Source organism: Canis aureus, chromosome 27 (genome assembly GCF_053574225.1).
Source record: "Canis aureus isolate CA01 chromosome 27, VMU_Caureus_v.1.0, whole genome shotgun sequence".
Lineage (NCBI taxonomy): Eukaryota > Metazoa > Chordata > Mammalia > Carnivora > Canidae > Canis > Canis aureus.
The window spans coordinates 42,850,586-42,872,237 of NC_135637.1; the positions used below are offsets into that span (position 1 = coordinate 42,850,586).

General features: G+C 44.1%; 1 long non-coding RNA gene and 1 pseudogene across 1 annotated transcript in view; both read right to left on the bottom strand.

Annotated features, from left to right (window-relative positions):
• Window positions 1–21,652, bottom strand: part of LOC144299571 (uncharacterized) — a 694,273-nt gene that overhangs the window by 548,866 nt on the left and 123,755 nt on the right. The gene's annotated exons all lie outside the window — the stretch shown is intronic.
• Window positions 14,149–15,629, bottom strand: LOC144299618 (carbonic anhydrase 5B, mitochondrial pseudogene; annotated as a pseudogene).

The following is a 21,652-nucleotide window of genomic DNA, read 5'->3' on the forward strand; positions in this document are numbered from 1 at the left end:
CGAAAGAGTGAATAATTCATCCTGGGGTTGACAAAATAATGGAGCTGCAGCTTACACATCCAGGCTTCGTCCCTTTTGGTTGCGTAGCCCAGAATCTGAGGGATGGTATTCAAAATTTTCTTATTTCACTTGTTTTTTGGTTTTGTTTAAGCTAGTATTTGTGACTCCAACTCGGAACAATTCCCACTGGCATCATCTTAGCATATTGATAGCCCCAAGAACCGGGGTGTGTTGTGACTCAGTTATGGAGAAGAGCAGCAGCGGACAAGCCCTGGAATAAAGAGGAGTAGCACATCATCAATCTCGTGGCACCAACTGGGCTCCCGCTACAAAGAGCGTGCACTTTAAAACTGAAATGCACTGTAGGATTCACGTGGGAGGGGCCTCAGAGCAAAGGTAGGAGATGGGAAGGGACTTGCAGAGATTTAAGCCATCGTGTGTGCATCTGTGGAATTTATAGGATTCAAGAAACTATAGAATTACAGATAAATACCTCTGCTGGCGCCCATTTCCACAATAGATGCTTTCCCCGAAGGTTGTTTCGGGGTGGCGGGGGCTAATGTGTGATCCCATATACAGGATTTAGCACTAGGCCTTCCGTCTGCCTCTCCAGTCTCTGCGTTGTGTGAAGAGGACCGTTGGGATGGCCACCGTGAAAGTACGAGATCCGCAGCTAGAGGAAGACTGGATGGAAGAGATGCCCTCTCGATGCTCGCTTTTTATTTGAAATGGAAACAAGAAATGATTTCCGGGAGGCAGTGGACTTGACGTGCCACGTACGCTTCTACAGGGAGAAAGACTTTATGTTTGTTTAAGAGAAAAACCAAGGCCCCCACCTCTGATCCTCAAAGTTTCTGGAAACTCAGCACACATGGAGGCAGCATGAAGGAGTTGCCCCACCAGGGAGGGCGGAGGGAAAGTGCGAGCAGATTGGTAAAAGGCTGCTTTCTCCAACCCCAGGCTCCATGGGGGGTAGACACTCCCCCGACCCAATGACCCCAACCCAACACGTCCCTAACCACTAACCCTTCCTCTCAAGCAGCTACCACCTGCCTTCTGCAGGCTGCCATGGAAATCAGAGCACGTGAATGGGTTCATGAAGCGTCCTTCTAAGGGTGAAGGCAGGCAAGGCCTGGGTGGAGAGCAGAAAGCTTTGGCTCTGCCTCCCCAACCTGGGCGGTTGCCTGGTAGACCCCGGGGGGCAGAGCCACAGGAGGCCATAGGGATGAGGCATCATCACTTCGTGGAGAGCCAGCCCCAGACTCCAATAGAAATGCCAACGACAGACCCCAACACAGAATCACGAAGAAGAGACGGATCCCCACTACAGGCCCCAACGGGAGAAGCTGGACACTGTGTCTCCTGTAGGAAATCCACTGCTCCTGCAGCTCCAGCAAGGAGACGCCAGCACCTCCGTGAACTTGCTTTTCTCCGATGGGCTTTCATTCAGAACCTCTACTCTCAGTTTTCCTTCTGCTCTGAAAATTATGTTCGTTTGTGGGCCTTGCCTATGGTTCTGCCATAGTTTGCAGGTCTCCAATTGCATTTCTCGGCTACTACCAAATAAACTCATTTTTTATTTAAGAAAAAAAAAAAAAAAAGATAAGACACTGAGTAGGTGGCTACTTTTACCCATGAAATACACCCACAGCCAATCTCTTTATTGAAGCGTCACAGTTCAAGTCCTCATTCCAATCGTTTCTCTACCTTTGTGAGCTTTCTGGGCTACTTCCTTCTACTGACGCCTGCTTTTTCCATATAGAGACCTATGACCTATCTCTAGTTGGGGTCAACCAGTCATCGGGTTTGGTGTTCCCTCCTATTTCCCTGGCTCGGATGCCTTCTCTGGACAGCAATGCTAGATTCTGGCCCTAGCTGTCCGGCACTCGCTACCACCGACAGACAAACATCCCCCACCTGCAGTTCTAAGCTGCCTTCTCGCTCTCCTACCTCTGCGCCGCCGGCCATACATCCCTCAGGCTCACACCTGCATTACAGAGCTTTTCATCTCCCCCCGCCCCTACTTTGAGGTATAGATGACAAATAGGAACTGCATATATTTACAGTACATAGGCTTGATGTTTCGACCAACGTAGACTTTGTGAAATGATCCCCACGAGCCACCACTTGCGTGTGGTGAGAAGACTTCAGAAGCACCCTCTCAGCAAATTTCAAGTATACAAAGCAGTAAGTCCAACTATTTATCACCCTGGAGTCTAGAGCCCTAGACCTTACTCACCCTGCATGAATGAAGCTCTCTACTCTTCCACACACACCTCCCCATTTCCACCCTGACCCCGGCAGCCACCACCCCACTCTCTGCTTCCTGAGTCGGTTTGAGAGTCCACATGTGAGATCACAGAGTACTTGTTTTTCTTGCGTCTGGCTTTTTTTTCACTAAACACAATGTCTTTTAGCTTCATCCGAGTGGTCATAAATGGCAAGATTTCCTTAAGGTTGAATAATATTCTACGGTAAGTATGGACATACCATATTGCCATACATATGTGCAAACATTTCAGGTATGGACATTTCATCCATTCATCTATTGGCATTTAGATCGTTTCCGTATATTGGCTATTGTGAAAAATGCTGCAAATGTGCAGAGATCTCTGAGATACCAATTTCATTTCCTTTGGATAAATACCCAGAAAGTAGTGATACTTTGGTAGTGATCTCTCCTTTCTCATTCATGATTTTAGTAATTTGAGTCTCCTCTCTCTTCTTTTTAATAAGGTTGGCTAATGGTTTATCTATCTTATTAATTCTTTCAAAGAACCAACTCCTGGTTCTGTGCTAGATACATCCACGAAGGCAAAAGAAACAAAAGCAAAAATGAACTATTGGGACTTCATCAAGATAAGAAGCTTTTGCACAGCAAAGGATACAGTCAACAAAACTCAAAGACAACCTAGAGAATGGGAGAAGATATTTGCAAATGACGTATCAGATAAAGGGCTAGTTTCCAAGATCTATAAAGAACTTCTTAAACTCAACAGCAAAGAAACAAACAATCCAATCATGAAATGGGCAAAACACATGAAGAGAAATCTCACAGAGGAAGACATAGACATGGCCAACAAGCACATGAGATAATGCTCCGCATCACTTGCCATCAGGGAAATACAAATCAAAACCACAATGAGATACCACCTCACACCAGTGAGAATGGGGAAAATTAACAAGGCAGGAAACAACAAATGTTGGAGAGGATGCAGAGAAAAGGGAACCCTCATACACTGTTGGTGGGAATGTGAACTGGTGCAGCCACCCTGGAAAACTGTGTGGAGGTTCCTCAAAGAGTTAAAAATAGACCTGCCCTACGACCCAGCAATTGCACTTCTGGGGATTTACCCCAAAGATACAGATGCAGTGAAACGCCAGGACACCTGCACCCCGATGTTTCTAGCAGCAATGTCCACAATAGCCAAACTGTGGAAGGAGCCTTGGTGTCCATCGAAAGATGATGGATAAAGAAGATGTGGTCTATGTATACAATGGAATATTCCTCAGCCATTAGAAACGACAAATACCCACCATTTGCTTCGACGTGGATGGAACTGGAAGGTATTATGCTGAGTGAAGTAAGTCAATCGGAGAAGGACAAACAGTGTATGTTCTCATTCATTTGGGGAATATAAATAATAGTGAAAGGGAATATAAGGGAAGGGAGAAGAAATGAGTGGGAAATATCAGAAAGGGAGACAGAACATAAAGACTCCTAACTCTGGGAAATGAACTAGGGGTGGTGGAAGGGGAGGAGGGCGGGGGGTGGGGGTGAATGGGTGATGAGCACTGAGGGGGACACTTGATGGGATGAGCACTGGGTGTTATTCTGTATGTTGGTAAACTGAACACCAATAAAAATTATTTTATAAAAAAAATACCCAGAAAGGGTATTGCTGGATCACATAGTTCTTCAATTTTCTCATGACCACCTTTTTTCCATAATAAGTGGACCCTTTCTTTACATTTTGAAAGAAGACGATTTGTTGGTGGTAGCTCACTGTGCCAACCTCTCTGGGCAGTTTAAGAGTGTCAAACTATGGGTGTCGTACTTTTTACCTTACTCAGAATAGAATCCCATGTATCAGCGGCAGGAAGAAATGAATGTTTTCACTAAGTTGGAAGTATCTTTATTGGATTTGGTTCTTTACTCTGGGTGTATCGCATTCATACAAGACCAGAGAAGAAAATTTCTTTCTCCTTCCACATAATAGTATATGTGTCTTTTAAATGATGCCATTGACCAGAACATGGAAAGGTAATATGGATATTTATATTTATGAGAATATGGCTCATTCTATTTTCAAAATAACTCATATATTGATAATCTAAAGCTAAGAGGTTCATTTATGTCCATATGAGATATTTAAAGGAGATTCAGGGTACATGAAAAGCAGTTAAGTGCAATTAAAAATTGCTTAGCCTAGTTCTCCTGTCTAATCAGCTTAAATACTGCATCAGCACTTAAAAACTGAGTAAATGCAATAAATACTCAACTTTTATCCCTGATTTAAATAGCTTCACGTTATAGCACCTGACAAAAGCAAAACCATAGTGGAAATCGAATTATAATATTCTACATAATTGCCTTTTAAGTGGTCAGTGATATTTACATCTGCTTTAAAAGTTTAGCTTGATAATTATGTATACGTATACCGTAATGGCAAATAAAATATAAATGATGCTGAAAAACTCATTAAATCTGCCAAAGCTTGGCCTTTCTTGAATTGTTGGAATTTATGACACATAGAATCTCTTAATAGGGATTACATATATATACACATACACCTATCCACACGCCACTATTTATTCAGATATATACACCTGCATATACACATAGATAAATACATAAACATATCTACACCATCTCCTATGCTTTGAATAGTGCTTTCAAACAGTACTGACATTTTGCCCTGCATCCTCGATCAGCGCGGAACATTGCAAAGGGTGGTGCCGTCAGCGTACAACTGGTCTTTTTTTTTTTTTTTTTTTTTATTTATTTATTTTTTTATTTATTTATGATAGTCACAGAGAGAGAGAGAGAGAGAGAGAGAGGCAGAGACACAGGCAGAGGGAGAAGCAGGCTCCATGCACCGGGAGCCCGATGTGGGATTCGATCCCGGGTCTCCAGGATTGCGCCCTGGGCCAAAGGCAGGCGCTAAACCGCTGCGCCACCCAGGGATCCCCCCACAACTGGTCTTTGAATGAGGAAATCTGAACTGAAATCCAATAGGCCATTCTCTGTGGGTTTAGTAGTCTAGCTAGACACAAACTCATTTGCTTTTAAGGACTCATTTGTAAGCAACAAGCCCAACCTACAGGGTTTTGGTGAGACTCAAGCACGATTGTCTTGTGAAGCATGGAGCCAGAGATTGTCAATTATTGATAGTTCACTAACTCATATGTGAAATATCCACGGAAGATAAAACCTTTCTATGTATTCGGACTAGATTTATCCCTAAGCCTATTTCAGGCTTACTGTTCAACGTCTGCTATACCAAGGCAAATTCTAGAATTCAGGTTCTCAATATAATACTCGAAAACGGTGTGAAGTTACGAGATCAACATTTACCATTTACTGAAATCATAGCATAAACATAAAGATCATTATGAGCTGTTACACTTTGAAGAGATCAATAATACATTCTTCCTTGCCACAATCAAAATCAATCAGTACTTTTGCTTACTTTCCATTCAATAGCAACGTAAATATAACACTCATTTAAATTCAAATTCATATAAATTTATGTTTTTTCCAGGGATATTGGCTTATATCAAAAATGTAAGTACTTATTAATGACCTAATTCCAAATTAATCTGTGAATATATTTACAGATAAAGCATTCTGTAAAATTCAGAGTATAAATTATTAACATAAGGCCTTTTTAAAAACCTGGGGGGTGGCATCTGGGTGGCTCATTAGTTGAGCATCTGCCTTCACCTCAGGTGATGATCCTGGGGTCCTGGGATCGAGTCCTGCATCGGGCTCCCAGCAGGGAGCCTGCTTCTCCCTCTGCCTATGTCTCTGCCTCTCTCTCGCCCTCATGAATAAATAAAGTCTTGAAAAAAATAAACATAAATAAAAAACTATGGGGTACCTGTCACATGAGAAAGACAAGATATCAAATTATAGGTATGGTATGATGCTGTCTGTGTAAACAATATCCTGGTGTATGCATGGAAATGTCTATATGTACATTTTATTTTGAAATAAAACAGGAAAATATTCATAGTCATTACCAATGGAGAGAAGTGCTAGAAAGATGAACAGGACTGTCTGCCCATGCAGCTTGAATTCTTTAAACTCCATATTTTCATGGTAAAAATTGATGGACTATATTATGATCATTTATTTCCTAATATCCTATTTCAAAAGTTTTAGAAGTAATGGTTTTAAATTCCAACTCTCCTGTATTTGTGGTAGAAGGGATCCTGAGGAAGCATGAACCCATCAGTGTAACTCAGTGCTTCCATTTACATAGGTTGGAAGAAGGTCATCTTGAATATTTTCCAATCTATAACACCAAGCACACAGTATTTTAAGAACATTTTTTTTCTCAAGTAGGTGGAGCCTGAGCTCAAAACCTGAGATCAAGAGTCAGATGCTTAACGGACTGAGCCCCTCAAGGTGCCCCAGAAGAACACATTTTAGATGAAAACAGATTTGAAATTTTCATTTACCTGAATTAGGAGGTATTGGGAAATTTAGGTATGCCTAGGCAGATCTCAATGTGACAGCTTTGCCAGACTGGCCGAGATTTGCTCTAAACTCATTCTAGGATTTTATAAGAAAAACCGAAACCACCGGCAATAATGCTATTAAATCTGGTTCCATTAACACTTCATTGTGTCAAAGTCCTCAGTAGTAAACTGGTAATTCGTGTATGCAGCTCTCTCGTACTGGTGGAATAAAATGCCAGAAGGAACAGTAATGTTTGAGTGGAATTACAAAACCAGTCATGCTACTGTGCTTACGTGAAATTCTGGAAAAGACCAAAAAAAAAAAAAAAAAAAAAATAAAGTGGAGGAATCATTTCTTTTTAAAACACCTTGGAAATCCCAATGCAAAACTACATGACATATAATGTGATAATAAGGACACAAAAAAGGCAAATCTTACGCTGCAATTCAAAGACAGACAGGGAATAGGGTGGGAAAACACACAATGGAGTAGCCGAAGAAAAGCAGACGTCATCCATATAATTAGACTGACTCACCGTAGACAATCCCAGATTTTAAAACTAGAAATCACGATCTCATGCTCAGTGCCAGTCAAAATAAACAACTGAAATTCAGTCGTCTGCCCAAGTGACCTGTGCTCTCTGTATGGATGTGCAAGGACACGTGGTTTGTGTGTGCGCCCAATCAGGCCCTCGTGGCACCTGCACATGGATACAGGAGGGCACAGAGGCAGCACGGCTGCCTAGGAGCCCACTATCAGACAAAGGCAGGGAGTCTTCAGAATGAAAGTCTTCTGCTTAGTGCCCCCTGCAGTGTCCTCCAGGTCCCTAAGAAGGGCCAGGCCCTTCTAATGACATAAGGAAAGAGCCAGCCATTAATTTAGCTCATTGGAGCAGACGTCAGAAACACCAGCATAAGTAGGGGGGATGATGGGCACCAGGATACCCTGAGGGGCTGATGATGGTTTGCTTATAAACCCAATGGGTTTCATCATGGCCCTTACAGAGAAAGGTCAGACATTCCCAAGCTACACTGCACATAGTGAGTCAAGCCAGCCATCCTCTCATTCCCATTCTAGGGTATTACTATTCTTGTAAGTCCAACATGACCTTTGTCCCTAAACTCAAACCACTCCACCATAACAATGCCATACCATCTTGTTCATGACACCAGCATGACCCACGTGAGGCAAAAACCTGGGACTTACCAAGGGAATATTTTCATTAAAAATACAATTTCTTGGATTAAGAAGCTTGAAAACATTTTTTTTCCACTCATAGCAACAATTATAATAATACAGGCATTATTCAACGTGTGATTGTGATTCAACAGGGGAGAAAAAAATCAAAGCTCACTTGCCTGAAGTCACAGTGGTTAGTAAGAGGCATAGTCAGAACTCGAACCCAAGGCCTACTGTCCTTAAGGAGTCAGTCTTTCTTGAACCTGGTTGTATATTTTGAAACTCTTGCAGACTCGGGTTAGCGCCTACTTCACGACTAGACTCCGCACTCAAAGACGCACCAGCTATCAGTTAAGAAAGCTGCTTACTCAAACCTACAAGCCTGTTTTTATTGATTTGATCAACAATTCAGTTGTCTAGTTAAGCCACACGAAATCATAATTCAACACAGCCATAAAACCTCAGTATAACAGCATCTTTTTTTCCAGCATGAAACCTGGAACTTTGCCACTCCCAATGGCTAAGGGATGAAAACTGTGTCACTTCCCTGACAGTTCACTCATTTCATTTCTCAGAGTCCTTAGGAGAGCACCCGATATTGAAACAACTTTGGTTCTTATGAAAAATCTTGGTTCATGGAACTTTCCCCGAAACTATTAAAAAGCTCTAAGTGGATTTTATGTGCTCTAAAATTTGAGAATCTCTACTCATCAGTAGAAAGATCTCCTTATGTTAAAATGTGCTTCCATGTGGCATGGTCTCTGGAAAAAAAAATCATATAAAATGTATGAATTTTATATATTCCTTGGGCTAAAACTTCCATTTTTTTCCCAATGATTTCTATCCCCTAAACACAGTGCCAGAACTATGACCTTCACTGAAAGATGGGGGTGGGTGGGGGAGGGGTGGAGCAGAGATTCTCAAACCTGTGTATGTATCAGAATCACATGGGGAGGGGAGGTTGTTAACCAATGATGGTAGTCCCTATCCCCATCACTACAGTCTGACTGCTTGGGGTGGATGGAAAGAGGGTGGCATTTCTAGTAATTTCCCAGTGCTACTGAGGCTAAAATGAGAAGAAAACCCAAGAACCACTAGACTGGATAGAAAGAACTCCCAGATACACGGGGACAGGGTCCACATAGAGCTCTATGACCACATAGAGCTGCAAACATCTCTCAGTGTTCACTCATGTGCTGCTTTTAACATACAGGGACTCCAAATCATAAGGACTTAGGATTTTGTGGTTTGTATGATGCTTTTCAGTTGATTTTTTGATTGTTTGATATTTTGACTTCCTGGTATTGTGCTTGTTTTAACTCACATACTGGTTCCTTTCTTCTATTTTTTTTTTTTTTTTAGATTTTATTTATTTATTCATGACAGACACAGAGAGAGAGGCAGAGACACAGGCAGAGGGAGAAGCAGGCTCCATGTAGGGAGCCTGACGTGGGACTCGATCCCGGGTCTCCAGGATCACACCCCATGCTGAAGGCAGCACTAAACTGCTGAGCCACCGGGGCTGCCCCTTTCTTTTAAGATTTTATTTATTTATTCATGAGAGAAACAGAGACAGAGAGACAGAGACAGACACACAGGCAGGGGGAGAAGCAGGCTCCATGCACCAGGAGCCCGATGTGGGACTCAATCCTGAGACTCCAGAATCACGCCCTGGGTCAAAGGCAGGCGCTCAACCGCTGAGACACCCAGGGATCCCCAACTTTCTCTGTTTTATTTCACTTTGCTAGAGTTCACATCAGTTGCTACCTGCCAAGAGAGTTATAGAAACAGATTCCATCACTTAACTTCTTAGCTTCTTAGCTAGACCTCCCAGATTTTTCTCTTCAGAATTCAGTTGTCTTTATTACGTATGCCAAGTTGACAGCTTCATTATAGTTGGGTCTTTGCCAAAGCAGTTTGCCCGTGTTTACCAAATATGTTAACATATTTTTGAGAAACAAACGTTTGAACGGTGTAGATCCACTTGCACACTGATTTCTGATATAGTATAGTTCTATAAATGTGTTATTTTCTCAGATTCTTTTCTCTAGATTATAAAAATATAGCATATACTACACACACCAAATACGTGTTACTGGCCTGTTTATGTCATTAGTAAGGCTTCTGGTCAATCATAGGCTACTACTAGTTTTCAGGGGAGTCAAAGTTACATGTAGATTTTCAACCACGCAGGTGGCTGGTGCTCCTAATCTGCATGTTGTTCAAGGCCAACTGGACTTGTTAATGTAGTGAGAAAAAACTTGGTGTGGTTTGTCGTTCCCAGCCCAAAATGGAATCTAGTCACACATGTGTAAGATTAAGAATTAAGTCCAATAATTGCAAAAACACAGCCATGACAATATATGGGGAACTGACTCACACGGAACTAACGCCTGTTCCTTTTGAATTAACCTCAGTTTTCCAGTTTCAGTGATGGTGCATAATTTTAAGATATCCATCCTGGCTCCCTTACACTCTTAACACTTTTAAAGTCTTCCAGGGTCAAATGTCTGAACCAAGTGTTATGGTCTTTATCTAATTTATTTGCCCTGTGTTACCTAGCTAGTGTTTCAGTAAATCTGGGTTATAACCTTGACTCTTTGAATGTTCGATAATTTATAGGCAAATAGGTGGCCAATAAGTTGTCCCGTGAAGTCAAATATTTTCAAGAGAGTGGGGGCGGGGCAGAAGCAAAATTCTTGATTTAGCTTGTGATTAGATTCTGCATTCAATTAATGTAAGCTGGCTTGAGTTGGAGCCACTGAAATCTCTCGCTAGATGCTCAAATGAAGGGAAAACTGAAAGTTGCAAAATAGAAAAACCAACAGGTCTACCAATTGGTACCAGATTGGGATTGAATTTTACTGCGTTTAACAGAAATCCAATGACAGTCTTAACCAAATATTTATTTATTCACTCAACAGAGTTAGAAATAAACAGTATAGCTATAGTGGCTCAATGTCTCAAACACCCTGTCTCCACCGAGGGCTCTTCCAATCTCACAGCTGTCTCATGGTAAGAAAACATCTGACCACCCACTGTCTTCTACTGCTAAGCAGGAACAAATGACAGGAGTCCCTTTTCTATCTTGACTTGCCAGGATCCACAGAAAACTTACTTGGGTTTTTGGGACAAGCTTCTGTTAGATGTCTAGGGTAGATTTAAGGAGATGCATTGCATCCCCAGATAAAATCCATGTTCTGTCATTAAGAGTAGAGGAAGAGATATCATGTGGCTAAAGAGCAAGGTTTGCCACACAATTCATGTGGCAATCAGGGATAAACTCAGGTTTGGAGAGTCTGAACTCTCAATTTGGAGGGATCCTCTTTAAATAAAGGACAATAAAGTCATGAAAAGAAATTTGGACATGAAAGTATGTGAGAAAAAAACAGTAAAATCAGTTAAAAATAAATACAAATAATGTGGTCATGTGAGACATCTCAGGACTTGGATCTACAGAGGCATCAAACTTTATAGTTCCTAAATAAATACAACTGCATTCACACTTTTGTTTGCCAGCATATACATACATACATACATATATATATATATATATATATATATATATATATAGTTTTTTTTTTTTTTAAGATTTGAGAAGGAAATGAAGAAAGAGTGCATGCAACCATGGCGGGAGGGATAGAGGGAGAGGGAGCATCGTGAAGCTGACTCCCCACTAAGCAGGAAGCCCAGCACCGGGTTTGATCTCATGACTCTGATCAAGACTCAGCCACTTAACCAAGAGCCACCCAGGCACCCCACTGGCTGCATTTATTAAGACCATCTAGGTCACGGACATTCAGTTGTAAAAAAGATCAAAAAGAAACAAAACAACTTTCAAGTGCTCAGTAGTCCTAGTTATTAGGCTGCTACACAAATGGCCTTTGTGATATGCTTTTTACTGTTATTTTGATATAAAGATTATTTCTATACTTTAAAGAATATCAACTATTAGAGCTAACCTATTAGTCATTCAAGTTAAGTATATTTCCTACAAATAATCATCAAAGAAAAAGTTGCATTTGGAGTCTATGCATGCACTGAATGTCACTCTCTGTGTCACGATGTCGACAAATTGCCTAAAGAACTACTTTCTTAGATTAGTAGGTAGGAAGCAGAAATCTTTTCTGAGCTTCTTAGATACCAATAAATAAATAAATAAACAAACAAATAAATAAATAAATTAAATAAAGCACAGATTTACTAGATTACTAGTGATTTAACAACTGAGACAAGGAATCTTTGATACACATTATCTAGCAAGTTTAAAGTTGTATTGGGTTAAATCTAAATCATATTGGGGGTTTTCTTTTTGTTTTTTGTTTTTATTTGCTATTTCATTAAAAAATGGACTTTCCATCATTTTCCAAAATTAGCTTGCTTTAAAGAAATCATGTTGAAGGTAAATTTTTACTTGGTTTTGTCACAAATCCTAGAGTATATTAACATCGTTAATTTCTGAATATCTTCTCTTTCAAATATAGCATAACTAAGCTCCATAAAGCTTTATAGAATCTACACTCATAACTCATGAGGAATAGAATACAAGAGCATAGAATATATAGTGATAGGATTTATCTAGGTTTCTACTGTAAATGAGCCATTTGATTCTGAACAAAAATCTTTCCCTATCTTTAAAATATTTATAAAATGTTTTCTTATCTATAAAAGGTCTTAAAAGTAGTCTTATGCCCCATTCAATATAATCGGTGTCTTTTGAGGGCAGATAATTCAGAAATCATAGTGTCCACAACATCTCAGGGTTCAAATTCCAAACTATAAACATGGCATTTAAGGGAGAACATGGCAAGAGTAAGATTCCCAGGAAGTAAACTCATTAAGTCACAAATCAAAAGTAACCAGGAATGTACTACACTTCAAGGACGTCAGAGGACAAATACCACATGATTTTACTTACACGTGGAACCTAAAACCAAAGAAGAGTAAACACAAAGTAGAAACAGACCAATAGACACAGAGAACACAAGGGTGGTTGTCAAGGGGGCAGGGGGTGAAGGGGAGTGGGAGATACAGGCTTCCAGCTACGGAATGAAGTCATGGGGATGAAAGACACAGCATAGGGACTACAGTCAAGGGTACTGTTTTAGCATTACATGGTGGCAGATGGTAGCTACACCTGCAGTGAGCCTAGCAGAACATGGGAAGATGTGGAGTCACCATGTTGTACACTGGAATAGAACACTCTCAACTCTACTAAGAAAAAAAGAAAAGGAAAAAAGGAAGATAATGAACATGAACAGAAAGAAAAAGTCATTTATACAGATAACCTCCATCTTTCAAATAATAGATGTGAATTGCTAAGTCAGACTATAAAGAGCAGAGTCAAAGACTAAAAGACTAAAGTGATCCTATGTAAGATACCCACCCACCTTCGAAAGTTTGTAATGAAGAGCATACCCAACAGGCCCGCGGGCTACGTGGATGGAACTCTGAATGCAGAGAGGTGTTTGGAGAACAGTTGTTCTGAGGCTCTGCTCTCTTGCACAAGAATGCAGAACCACTGGTGCTGAGTTTGGCTCAAGAATCAGATGACTGGAAGTACAGAGCCTAGGATTTTTAAGTTCTTAGGAAATGAAACAGCCTAACTACAATGGACCAGCGCTGAGGCAGGAGCTGGTTCCCATTCTGAGTTCCAGGGAACCCACATGACTAGAGGGCAGCTGAGCACCTGGTCACAAGCTGGAGGCAAGGAAAGAACCCTGCAAACCCTCCCCACGCATGACCCAACCTATGGAGCTATTGCATTTCTGTACAGCTCTTAGACCTCAGCTAAGGCAGCCAGGAAAGCTTTCCTCCTGCTTCTCTGGAATGCATCTGCAACACAGGCGTGATGGTAGAGGCGAGGCTACAAAGTTAAACAGAAACCAGTAATTATCAGCCTTTTAGATCTGCATGTAGTTTGGATTTTATCTGGAGGAAGAAGAGGAATATTTGAATAATTTTAACCAGCAAAGTGTCCTCTCCTCTGTGGTTGGTGAGAGCAAGGTTGAAGCGAGACCCAACGTGGAGTGATTAGAGATGGGAGCTAGGAGTCTCCCAGCTGGTGTGATAGGTACAGGGCTGGAGAAGGTGACGAGCTGGAGAGATTGGGCTGCTTGACTAGACTCCAGCTTATTGGCTAAAGAGGACAATATGGAAAGTTCAATGTAAACTGAAGGTTGACACTGGGGAGTTTGAGATCTGAAAGGTGCAGTGGGCATGTCCACGGTGATGCACTCATGTGCTCTAAGCATTTTTTTTAAAAAAGCTATTATTTATTAAAGCAAAGTACTGCCCAGATATGAGCATCTCAGGGGGTCACTTGGCTAGTTGAAGACTGGGGTTTCGCTTGTATTATTCAGTACATAATCATGACGGAAGGAAGAGCGGACAGTGTGATTCATCAGGGGCTGGAGGGGGTGGAAATTGTCCACCATTCTTTTCTCCTTCTCCCCCTCTGATGTGAAAAGCAGAGTCCGAAACTGCTCAAGCTGATCATGATCAACCTCTACGGGCTGCTTCTTAATGATCCAGGTGACAGACTCAGAGAGTGGAGGGGTAGTCAGGGACCCCGAGTAGGTCCAGTAATCTGGGCAGGCAGGCATCAGGCAGGAAGGATCGAATGACCCAAATGCCACAAGGGTGTCCTTATGCTTGACTGATGGCAAGGTATCCACCAATTTCTGTAGTTCTTGGTGATGTTTGCCTAACTTTAAAAATACTATTACAGCCAAACCATGTTCTTCTAGTGCTGCATCCTCAAAGTTTTCAAATTTGACTGCATTCCAATGCACCAAGTGCAGCTCTGCCGGGTAACATTTGCTGTCCACAGTATGCTCAGAGCCCCAAGCATCGATGAGTGTGTACAAGTGAACACCGGACGCTGAAGAGCAAAGACACTGGGGAGAAGGTTCAGGGAGCAGAGACCCATGGCTGGTACTCGCAAGAGTGAAAATAGATGAAGTAACCCAGACAGATCAGGGTCATGAGAAGAGCCGGAAGGCCAGAACAGAATCCTGCAAGGCAGCAGCAACTGTGGAAATAGGAGTTAACACTACAGAGGGGAGAATAAAAAATCAGGATAATGGGGTCATTTGTAGAGGAGAGATGGTTTCTCAAAAAATAGCTTTCAAATGCTCTAGAAAAAGTGACTTGTAGTGATGAATAAGAAAGGTCTGGGGAACATCTGGAAGAAGGTGTAGTGCAGGGTAAGAACTAGATTACAGAAGAGTTCTGGAAGGGGATGCTGACCACGGCGGAGCTTCACCCTGGATACGTCATGTTGAGAGGTCTTCAATGCATTACTTTTTTTTTTTAAGATTTTATTTATTTATTTATTCATGAGAGATACAGAGAGAGATGCAGAGACACAGGCAGGGGGAGAGGCAGGCTCCATGCAGGGAGCCCGACGTGGCACTCGATCCCAGGTCTCCAGGATCACGCCCTGGGCTGAAGGCAAGCGCTAAACCACTGAGCCACCCAAGGATCCCCGCATTAGTCTTCTTTGGTTAATTTAAATCTGCTAATAATACCAGTCGATCTTCACCTGATACAGTTTTCATATTCAGAAATTCAATTTTTAACACACACGATGGTTATCATAGATGCTTTAATAGGTTTATTTATTTGCTACGAGTAACATCTGAATCAGCCCTGGGCTGGTTCCCATCGTGCGACTTATCATCTCATCATGGGTCACGTTCTCCTGCGGCTTGGCCTGCCTTACCGGAGAGCGAATGCCAGGCCCTGCGTACTTTACCATGTTGGGCGCTCTCCACGTACATATTCTGATAATTCTGAGCTCTGTTCGGGAGTCCTGTTACTTGCGAGCATTTTGATACTTTCTAGGGCTTCAGTTTGGCAGGTAGGACGCATATAGTGCTCATCTAGGCTCAATTATTTCTCCTTGTTGAGGCCAGAGCCTTCTGTAAGGTTGGCGGCGGGGTTGTTATAGGGACAGTCCCCGTGCTAGCAGCTCTAATCATCTGGGCTTGTTCTCAGCTTCCCATGGTTTCCCCAGATACACACACAGCTCAGGGGTTCCCTCTGTGCAGCCCTCCATTCTTCAGGGACCTGATGGCCTCTGTGAGGCCTACCTGTCTTGATCTGCTCAGACTCTCGATTTGTTTCTCAGCTTGGAGAGGCAGCGGGGAGCACTGTCTGCTCTCGCTCAGGGCAGCCACCTGCTTCAGGAGCTTCAGATTTAGTCCTTAGTACTGCTTTAGCCCAGACCTTCATAGCAAGAGGTCTTAAAATATTGCTGTATCCCTTATAATCCTTTAAATTATGCAGAGATCTAGGGACTTTCACTCTTCTGGATTTTTTTTTTATAGGTTTTTATGGTATGTTTTCCAATATTCTTTAGGAAGCACATAATGTTGCTTTCATTCTTAATTCCAGGGTTCATTTTAAAGTTATATAATTAAAAAAAAAATGAAGTCCCATATGATGAACATTCACACAGAAGTAGTGGACAAAACCCCTAAAGTTTTCAGTTGCCTCTTCCTAGGACACCACCAAGGGAATAAGGACCAAGGCTTTCAAATTTTTCATATGACAACACCTACATACTTATTCTGATTCCTAGGACCTTTCTTGGTATATTTTAATTCTCACTTAGACATAATAAAAATATTAGTCCTTGCCAACATAATCAAATTTACGAGAGTGTCTCAGGTGAAATTTCTGTTTTTTAAATGAAGTTCTCTTACCATCGAAAAATCACTATGCCATTGCCAACCTTAGAAAATATAGGTCATCCCAACTAATAGCCAATACTACCATCTTTAGGTCTGAAGAGACGGTCTTTTACTGAATCTATGCGAAAAGGAAAAAATACATATCGACGTACATAAATATACTACCACACATAGGAACCACTCTGCTAATTCAAGACTTGCTGAATATAAGGCATTCTTACGGGCAGAAAGTATAAGCTGTATCACATAGCTTTATATTCTTCCAAATGCAGCTGTTGTAATAATTTGTGACCTGCCTTCCTATCCTTAGGATATGCTCATGTATATGCCCGTACTAGGACTGTAACCCACACTCTGCTCTTATTTCAAAGAGGTGCATAATCAATAAACCACAAATCCTTCGGTATTTTTCCTAGGATGCATCACAACATACAACAGGCAAATAAGACAAAAATTTCATTCTAGAAAATAACAAAAAGATAACTAGAGAATAAGAATTTTTCTAAAAACTTTACTGGCCAGGAATTCTTAGAAATTCTTCCAAATATGGCAAAATTGATCAATATTTCCTTTGTTGCTTTAAGGCATTCATAATTGATCTCAATTAGTAATACTGTCCTCTCAGGATGTTAACCAGTAGGAAAATATACATGACACCATGAGGTTAGAAGTACTTGTGACCATCCTGCTGCTAAACGCATGGCACCTGCTCCACCTTGACCCCCCAGCGCTACTTTCTGTCATTAGGCTGGGCTGGATTACACCTGTAACTTTCTGTGATCAACATAAAAAAAAATCTGTGCAAATCGTGTGCAAAATCGCCTTTGACTAACATATTTGTTATTTTCCTTAGGCTTCGACAAATGTGATAAACCTTGAAGTTTGCCAGGTTTGCCAACTCCAGCAAATGTGAAGAATATAGATATACTAAATCTACAAGAGTTGTAAGGTCACAAGTTTATTATTTTTCCTTAATGAGCTTGTTTTCAATAAAGAGAAATCTGTAGAGGACTTTTTTTTTTTTTTTTTTACCCCCGTAACTGCACATGGATGTTTTATGTAGTAAGTGTTGATTGAGGCAAACTCCTGACTGCACATTGACCGCCTTCATCTCCCTCCATGAAAACAGAACGTAGGAAGGGTCAGCACCCGATAGCAAAAAACAAACAAACAAACAAAAACAACAACAACTACAACAACACCACAAAGCCGAAAAATCAGCAATGACCTGAAGTACAATCCAGTAATTTTAGACTGGTATCAGCCCAATTTTCCAGAACAAATGTAAACAAAGCAAGCTACTCAGACTTTAAATTTCATACACTAGGCTGAGCCGGTTTACGTGGATAGGAAACCCACCTGTTTATCATCCTGTCAATATTGATCACAGGATAATACGTATTCCGGTCCATGAGGTTGGGGGGAGAAGACTGGGGTGTAAATAGACTTGCTCTCCAGGGGGCTGTATTCATCAGTGTTGCATGGTTCAAGGGCTGCATGCTAATCACTAAAGGCATGAAGGGAATTACACTTTTTTCCCCCCATGTATTTCTTCTGGGGAGTTTCACGTAAGAGCCATGGCTTGTGTGGGTGTAGAAATAGGTTTTCAGCTCATTCAAAAATCCACAGAACACAAGAACATAAACATTGTGCTTCTCAGAACATCTCTTACTATATCAATTCATGGTTAGTGGAGAAAGCATTTGAAGTTTTTTTGTTGTTGTTGTTGTTTTTTTTTTTTTTTTTAGAAAGGAGCAAGGAATGAGCCTGCCATCTGTTGCTTCAACCTAGAGATGGGCTTCATAGCTCCATCATTACAAAGCAACTGCGCATTTATGAGCGCGCACCCAAACACGGATGCCAAGAAACCGCAGGAGGATGAATACACCGCACGATGCCGTTAGGATTAAGCACTTTTTCCTCTCTAAGGGGCTGTTTGGGTTTTTATTGTTCTTTGGCAGTTTAATAAAACTTAAAATGTCGTCTGGATGGCAGGAATGGGGAAGACAGTGACGGGGAAAGAAAGGCAAGTAGATGCCCAGAGACCTGAGGAGCAGACTGCAGGAAAGCGGCCTGGGTCCCCCCACCCTGGGGGTGTGGGTGTGGGGGGGTTAGGCGTGCAGAGCACCCCTCTACTCTGGGCGACCAAATACAAGGCCGGTTCACATCTGCTCCAAAACCATAAAAACAGCCTAAGTAGCAAGTAGCAGCAAAAATTACGCAAGTAAACCTATAGTGAGAGAAACCCATCAGTTCCAAGGTAGTGCTTTGTATGCAAGCATTTTGTTCATTTTAACTCTTACTAGTCCAACCTTTGGGTTTTTCAGTTTAGAGGTTGGAAACAGCGGTAACGTGCTGTCACTGTTTTTAAAAAGTGTGAGGTCTGCGGGGAGTCGGCTTCTCCCTCTCCCTCTGCTCCTCCCCCTGCTTGTGCTCTCTCTCACTGTCTCTCAATTAAGATTTGTTTTTTCTTTTTTTTTTTTTTTTTTTTTTAGGAAGTGTGGTGTTTCCTAGAGAGTAGGAGGATAGGCTGACGGGTCTATTCCCCTCAAGAAGATTGGGGTAGAGTCCAGCCCCACTGGGGCCTGCACACTGGCAGCCGCACCTTTGGTTACACTGTAGGAACACTACCGGCCAGGCTGCAGCAGTCTACAGGGGCTTAGCCTGTCCGGCGCCACTGGCCGGAGAGGGTTGGGAGCAGAGCTCTGTCTCAGAGTCAGACAGACCTGGTGTAAACCACAGGGTCTTGGATTAGCCGTGTGACCCCCGACAAGTAGTTCATCCTACAGGCTTTCATCTGCTCCCCTGGATGTGGGGCTGGGGGGCTTAGAGCTAGAGCCTGGGCGTTAGCCGGCCTCCTCCAGAGACCAAACCCGCAGGTGTGTGCAGCTGACCCTCGAACAACACGGGCTTGAACTACGTGGGTCCACATATACACTGATTTTTTTTTTCGATAAATACAATAAATGTATTTTCTCTTGTGATTTTCTTAATACTTTTCTCTGGCTTTTGCTTTATTATGGGAACATGGAGTGTAACACATGGAATATATGGAATATGTGTTAATTAACTGTTCACACGATCAGGAAGGCTTCCAGTCTAGGCCGGTGGTTAAGTTGTGGGGGAGTCAAAAGTTACACGGATTTTGCATGGTGTGGGGGCCGGGCTCCCAAGCCCTGTGCTGGTCAAGGGTCACCTGTATAGACGGGGAGAAGGATATTTGAAGGAATCGACTCACCTCCCGTGGGGTGGACGCGTGTGCACCGTGCAGGCGGGAGAGCCTGCTGCCAACCCAGGGCGGAGTCCAGGCTGAAGCCGGAGCCCCACGCGGGCAGGAAGGGCCTCCTGTCGGCATTTACTGGCTGTGGGGCCTCTTCATCGAGTCGTGGTTCTTTTTTTTTTTTTTTCCAAGATTTTATTTATTTATTTATTCATGAGACACAGAGAGAGAGGTAGAGGCAGAGGGAGAAGCAGGCTCCATGCAGGGAGCCTGATGCAGGCCTCGATCCCGGGAATCACGCCCTGGGCCAAAGGCAGAGCTCAACCGCTGAGCCCCCCCACCCGGCGACCCCGGGTCATGGTCCTCGGGGCGGGGTGGGGGGGAAGGCGCAGGTGTGCTGCATCACGGGCAGGGGAGGGGATGCTGCTGGGTCATGCAGGCCGCACCTGCCTGCCTCAGGGGCACCTGCAGGGCTTTCAGACCTTCCCCCGCCAGCCCCGCCCCCTTCCTGCTTGTCCACGAGGCTCCCCAGGTGAAGGCAATGAATGTGCACCCGGAGCTGGAAACCAGGTGTGCAGGGAAGATGGGGGAGGGGCGTCTAGAAATAATGAGCAGTGTGCCTCCCCCTCCCCCCGGCAGGGACTTGCTCAGCCCCTGCTCCGGCTCACGGACTCCTACGCACCCTCCCCTCCTAGGATGTGTGGCCCCGGCTGCCCGGGGCACCCCTGCCCGTCCAGGCGGGAAACCACCCAAGGACCCTGGGCAGGGCACCTCGCCGAGCGCAAGAACAGGAAGACGATGCATGGGCGCCCGGGGGGCTCCGGGGTTGGGCGTCTGCCTTCGGCTCAGGGCGTGACCCGGGGTCCCCGGATCGAGGCCCGCATCGGGCTCCCTGCATGGAGCCTGCTTCTCCCTCTGCCTGGGTCTCTCTCTGGGTCTCTCTGTATCTCATGCATAAATAAATAACATCTTAACAAAAAAAAAGAAAGAGAATCAGGTGGTTCCAGGAAACTACAAACACGAATAAAACGGGGAAGGTCAACTGGAAAAATATCCCACGTGGGAGGAGCGGAACGTTGACGGCGCTGGGGGGTTACGGAGCCTCAGGTCACCTTGCCCAGCGCGCATCGCATCGCATCGCAGGTCGGCAGGTGGCCCGCGCTGCCCGCGCCCCGCACCCGGATCCCCTCGCAGCGCCCAGGCGAGCTGCGGCCTCTCAGGATGCGTGGGGGAGGGGAGACCACCCGCGAAACGGGGGATGCAGGTTTACAGGAGCTTCGGGGCCAGCTAAGGCCTAGGAGGGAAAACAGAAACAGGGCGCAGGAAACGGGACAGGAGGGCCCAGGGAGGGCGTCTGGCCTGGAGATGCCGCCCATCCCCCCGGACAAGGTCGCGGCGCGGGCCGCCAGGGGTCCCCACTCGCACTCCTCTCCCCCGCGCACCTGCGCCTCGCACCTGCGCCCCACCGCTCCCCGCACCTGCACTCCACCCCTCTCTGCAGCTGCGCCCCGCACCTGTGCACCTGCGCCCCGCACCTGCGCCCCATACCTACGACCCGCACCTGCGGTCCGCCCCGCACCTGCGCCCCGCACCTACGTCCCGCACCTGCGCTCCTCTCCGCCCCGCACCTGCTCCCCGCTCCTGTGCTCTGCCCCGCACCTGTGCCCCGCACCTGTGCCTCGCACCTGTGCTCCTCTCCGCCGCGCACCTGCGCCCCGCACCTGCTCCCCGCACCTGCACCCCGCTCTGCCCGCCACCGTGTCCTCGCCTCTCCCCGTCCCCGTCCCCGCTTCCCCCTGCCCCTCCCGCTCACCGGTGCGGGCCTCTCGGGACACCTGTGTCTCCCCGGGCGCCCTGCGCCCCCAG